The sequence below is a fragment of the Aulostomus chinensis genome, chromosome 2 (assembly GCF_037954235.1).
Source record: "Aulostomus chinensis isolate RoL2024-O1b breed Wild chromosome 2, RoL_Achi_v1.0, whole genome shotgun sequence".
Classification (NCBI taxonomy): domain Eukaryota; kingdom Metazoa; phylum Chordata; class Actinopteri; order Syngnathiformes; family Aulostomidae; genus Aulostomus; species Aulostomus chinensis.
The window spans coordinates 20,685,407-20,691,406 of NC_141321.1; the positions used below are offsets into that span (position 1 = coordinate 20,685,407).

General features: G+C 39.7%; 1 protein-coding gene across 1 annotated transcript in view; it reads right to left on the reverse strand.

Annotated features, from left to right (window-relative positions):
- zfhx3b (zinc finger homeobox 3b) overlaps positions 1 to 6,000 on the reverse strand; it is a 331,796-nt gene that overhangs the window by 321,140 nt on the left and 4,656 nt on the right. The window contains exon 3 of the mRNA XM_086183541.1: positions 4,417 to 4,521. The gene's annotated coding sequence lies outside the window, so the exon portion shown is untranslated. The remainder of the gene's footprint in view (positions 1 to 4,416; positions 4,522 to 6,000) is intronic.

Sequence of the window (6,000 nt, forward strand, 5' to 3'; positions counted from 1 at the left end):
ATTTAGTTAAGGGATGCCACACAGAGGCAGACTTGGGTGACTCCCAGCCATTTAATTTCTCACCGATACTTTTAAAAGCCACAAATATAAATATATGCGAAAAGTTCTTGTTATAAAGCATTTGACACTGGCATTTAAGAGGAAATGGCTATTGAATTACTTGTACAAACTAAAACTGGCAAACTACTGCCAGGTTTAACCACAATATTTTTAAGTTTAACTGTCAAAAAAATAACATTCTTGTATATTCAAAGTTCCTTTATATTTCCATTAAACGTGCACATTATGTCTGCTGGCCATAAAAAAACTCATAGTTGGATTAGGAAATACAAGATTTATTATGAAACGGCACTTGTCACTGACCTCATAAACACTGTTACAGTGGTTGTTTTTTGCTTGATTTTTTTATGCCTTTTTCAAAAAGACAGCACCCTCTTGTTCTATTGGTGATACTGAAAAGTGAGCAACCACTAAAGTGACTGACAGCAAACACACACACACAGAACATCAAGTTCCTACTGCCAATCATCTCCAACTCAAGCCTTTTCATCAATTTTAAGTAGAAACATTTGTCATTCATATGCTGAAGTTTTTCAGAGCTATGACTGAAAAAAAAAGTTCTCTGGGGCTGTGAGTCTGTAAGAGTTTGGTTTCCAACCATTAATAGTCAATCAATTCACATACTAAATTTTACCCAGTTGCAAACTCCTGACCAATTTCAAGCAGCAGTAAGGCTACGTACAGTGGTAAACAAAAGTAACAAGCCATAGATGTGCACAGTAACTAAAATCAGTTTCCCCTGAAGGGGAATCCATTGTTAAAGTATCGTAGCTGTGGCTGGCCAGATGAAAACCTGAAGGTATTAACCTTGAACAGCTGTCCTCTAACCCTCAAGAAAAGCAATGTCCACCATCAGAATAATAAGCCCACAGTCCTGTTAGCCACATGCTGCATGTATTTAATTTTCAACATCTGCTGCCTTCATGCTTCTATGCTTTCCATTCCCACTGCACATTCTTCACAAATTCAGTAGCTTCCTTTTTCTGCATTTGTAAATGTTGTTGATTGTGGAAACCTTCCATGTTTACTTTGAATCCCTGGCCATTCCTGAGCCAGCTCTAATTACCTGCAGCTGCTCACTTTGCTGCTTTCATTGCCTATATTCTTCAAACGCAAGCTTACCATTTTCAAAGTATATCGGACTGTAGCATAGAACACTCAAAGCATTTTACGGCACATTCATACGCTGATTGAAGCATAGGGAGCTTGTATTGCCTGTCTGGCTCAAGGACACTTCAACACAGCCTTTGGAGCCAGAGACTCAACCGGGAACCTACCGGGGCGGCCCGCTTTACCTCCTTATCCACAGCTACCTCGACATTTCTCGCAATGCATAACCAGCTGAATGATTTTTAAGTACTCACATACTTTCAATTTAAATACAGCCTGTACACCACTCATGCTGCTGTAGCTTTCCATCACTCTTCTCCATAGTATAAAGTATTCTACCCTCGAAACCTAATTTGTACAAAAACTTCTGTATTTTACTTTGATTGTAGGACTCTTGAATAACATCTTTATTTATCCTCTCATGCCTCTAATGTCTGACTACAAAGAGGAGGAGAGAGAGAGAGAAGAGAGAGAGAGAGAGAGGTAAACGAACGAGAAAGGGAACGAGAAAATCTCTTAAGGAACAGTCAGCTGCTTTTCGCCCGAGGACCTTGTCTGCTCTCACTTGCTCTGTTTGGCAGCAGTGTAACAGCAAATTTTACACTGTCTGGGACACAAATTGGCATTCTGAACTCTGGTTATTCCTCCAGTATAATCTAATTAAGAGACACTGCCAGTGGGGTAGAAATCAGAGCATTATAAAGTTTGACAGACAGACAGACATAAAAGTGTTTGCAATTTCACAACATAGTGGGCACGAGTGTAGAACTTCAGAGCCTTGGCTGGAAGAGGTTCGGCCTAACTGAATTAGCCCAACTATACGCTCCGTGGTGACTATAAGCACAACATTAGGTGCCGAATTATGATTTACCGTATTTTCAACTTTGAAGTCCAGCCAAAGATTTTGTGACTGACATTAGATACCATGTTAGGGAAGGATGGGTGTGGCAGAGTTACTCTGTGCTCTGAAGGTGTTTTTATTTCCCTTAAAAGCATGAATAGGTGTAGAGTTTCTAGTTTGTGTGAAAGCAAAACCTGACAACTGCATATAGAAGGAAAAAGCTATAAGCGTCTAGAAGGTCAAGTTGCGGAGCTGTCTTTGGAAAGGTACTTCAGTGTACTTATCAGATATATTTCCATTGTATTTGGAACAATTCCTTTCAAAATGCACTGTGTGTTTTCCTCTTGTACTTCTATTTACTGATAACAGATGCTACACTCTCTTCCACTGTGCTCTCTGTGAAGATGGCACGTACACAAGCTCTCTGACACAAATAGATATAATCTCTCACACTATGTGGGCAATCAAAAGTCTCAAACTCCTCAGAAAAGGTGGTATTTAACACTGTGGAAGGACAATCCATAATTTCTTCAAACATGGCCAAAGTCTATCAAGTTGGAACTCATGTGTTAGGATTAAATGTAGAGTTTGTAAGATTAGTGTGGCTCAATCATCACTTACAGGTCTCTAGACATGTGTGGTGGTAACTGTCTCCACAGACGCTGCACTCTGCTTGTAACCCCCCCCCATAACAGCATGCAGGTGAGGGCAAATAAAAGGAAATAAAGCCCCACTGAGACAAAACAGCAAGCGGATCAAGCTCGTTCCAGAACAAGAGTGAATCTTAGTTTGGCTTTCACCTGCTTTCGAGCATTGAAGGGGAGGATGAGGATGATTCTGGTGCCAGTGAGTCTGGGCCACATTTGTATGAATGTTGTGTTTACAAGCTGCAGTGACTATGCTACGGACTCTATCTGTAAGGTAGCTGCCACGTCCGGATATGCAGTTCTTCTTTCAACAGTCACGTCACGCAGAGGGAAATATATAAATATTCATAATGTAATGTTGTAAAAGTTCATAACCCATCCTTGAAGATTCTTGGTGTCTGATACAACAGGTGGCAACAAGTATTTTGCATGTAAAGAAAATGGTGAATTCAACCAGACCTGCATTCATTTCTTTTCTCAAAAGGCCTCCTTAAATCGACTAGTGTCAACCGACGTAATTCAAACAAGACTGCATGATAAAAAGGTTTTACAATCTGAATAATGACATATAGCTCATGCCCGGTCATTGATCTGAAAGCAGTTATGGAAGCACAAAATCCAGATGAAGATGTACCTCAAACAGAAGTATTGAAAAGAACAGCAGCTCAGAGTATTTTAATGCGTTTTCCTACAATATAATCTATTGCAAGGGAATATACTACTAAAACAAGTGAGCTTTTTTTCCCTCTCAAACCTCTAAAATCACTTGAATTTAAAAGTGCAAGTGAAAATGTAGTATTCAAATTATATGTTATATAACATATTATAGCAACAGCCCACAGCCCAGTTTAAGATCTCTTAAGAGACTATACATAATCATAACGCTCTTCAAAATGTCAAGGACAGCTGTATGAAGTGCTAATGGAAACAGTAAAACAAGGCAAAGAGGCATACACATTTTCTGTAGTGGATATCATAGGAAACACATTAGTGATGGAGACGCTTCACGGAGCAGGATATAATAATTGCTACCTTTGCAGATAAATGATAAAAAAGCTGTCAACATAAAGAAGTAATGTTGATGTCATGTTTTGCTACAGGAGATGGCAATTTATCGCTGTTTCAATTTGCAAAACTTTTAGATGAGTCAGATTCCTTAGTAGTATAATTACATATATTAACCATGACTTCATATCACTACTCCCTATACTTGAATGGGCAAATTTACAATTAAAAGTTTTGAACCATGTTTTACCTGCTTGCATGGTACTCAAAGCAACTATCATAATGCCTAATCAGCTAACATTGTTAGCAATGGCATGGACTCAAATTGATGCATTAGATATTCTTTTAAGTTCTTGAAATTGTTCATTGGAGCAATGGTAGAGTTGGATTTCAAGTGGAGTGACTGTCCACAGATGAAAGTGAAGAAGTAAAACCAATGTGCAAGTGTCTTAAACCTGCTTTCTGGGGCCAACTCATGCGTCAGAAGGTTTGTTTAACCAAACCACTTTAAGAAGTCACCCATAGAAAAGGGCAGACATTGAAGCTACTTGGCAGGTGATCAGATGAGCCATCCGTCCATCATGGGCAAACTTCAGTGGTTGCAGAACTTAGTCTGACTGTACAGAAAACAGAACAGAAATTTCTAACATGTTCCTGTGGAGCTTTTGGCCTCAGATGTTTTAAGTGTTCTTGGGCTCGCTGGGTCTGACCACTAACTCTTGGACGGCTCTTGCAAACGAACATCACGGCTACCTGTCACTTGGTTCAGGCTGACAGGGAGATGCAGTCCTCTCTCAGAACCTCTCCGTCCAATACGTATGACAACCTTGGCGAGAAGCTGAGTGCCGCGGTGGAGACCTGAGGAATCAACGGCACAGTGTTGGCCTGCATCCACAAAAACACCAAAAAACATCCACGCAGCAGCCAACTCTTCACATGCGTCCCCTTGAACTCAATCTTCACGTGCCTCGTGTGTCATACCATATCAATTAAGTTTTGTTTTTTCAGAAAGTTTTTAGAAAATCACTACAGTTCAGCTGATTTGAGACAGATGTGAAGAAAGCTTGTGCTCCCAGAACTGAAATTTAACCAAATGTGACCAGATTTTTTTGTCAGACTTTAGTGAAAAAAGGGGTGCATTTCATTTTCTGTGTATGAAGATATGAAGAATGAACAAGGTACACAATATCTTGCAGTCATCGCACTCCATTCTTCTTGTCATAATTCCACGTGGCAAATTTCCTGAGACCCTAATAAGAAGAAATGTAAGGAAAGCGGAGCATGAAAATGGCTCCTCGTTTCTATTTTCTTCAGTCTATCCTTGTGGATGTTTTTTTTATTATTATTAATTCTATTTAATTATCCGACAAAGCTTTCTTTTACACTAGGCCATCTCTACCCCGCACCCTACTCCCACTGTGTGATCTTTGTAATTTAATAAAGCTTCATTTAAGAAAGAAGTTGATTAAAAAATTAAGCTCCAGTGATCACCACAGACTCAGTCCCCCCCCCCCCCTTTCATGAGAAACCTCCAGTATTTCATATTATGAACACGTCGAGCAGAAATTATCACCGCAGGACAAGTTAATGCCTTCCATACAATTATGACAATGACAGCAAACCCCAGTACAGCAAATGTCCCACTAAAACACGGAGAGTGACAGGAGTTTAAATAATTTCACTGCTTTATTGTAGGTCAGGCATTTCCTTTTCCTTTGTCCCTGCTGTCTTTCTCATCATCTCTGTTAATTTTTTCATTCATAATTTAGATTTTACTACATCTCCTGGCAGCAGATGAATGCCTTACGTAGCTATGAAGGAGATTTCTTATATTTCCACCAAAGAGTGAATGATGACACTCTTCTGCAATACTGAGTGGAAAAGAAGGATAAATTCCAGCCTACTGCCCTCTGCTTGGTCTCACTGTAATTACACCAACAGCCTAATTACTTCTACTTATGCACATTCTTTGAAATACAATCCCTCTTTAAGTGATCCCATCTGTGCTGTAACATGTACACATTCTCACATACAGGGATGCAGAAAATGTGCAAGCTGTCAATTCCTATTGTAAGACCAGGAAAAGGAATTAAATAATACATGCAATATCTACACTGCAGCTTAACGTTAAATACCTTCTCACTGCTGGAGAAACATAATCCACACAATTAATGCTTGAAAGTTATAGCCTGGATCTAGTGGCAGTTTTGAACCATAAGTTATTGATTTGGAAATGAAAACCTGTACTCTTCAAGGTTAAATCCAGTCCACCCTCATTACTGCTCTGTCCTTGAGAGGCCCGCACCAGGGCTGCTGCAAGCAGTAGAGAGGACCGCT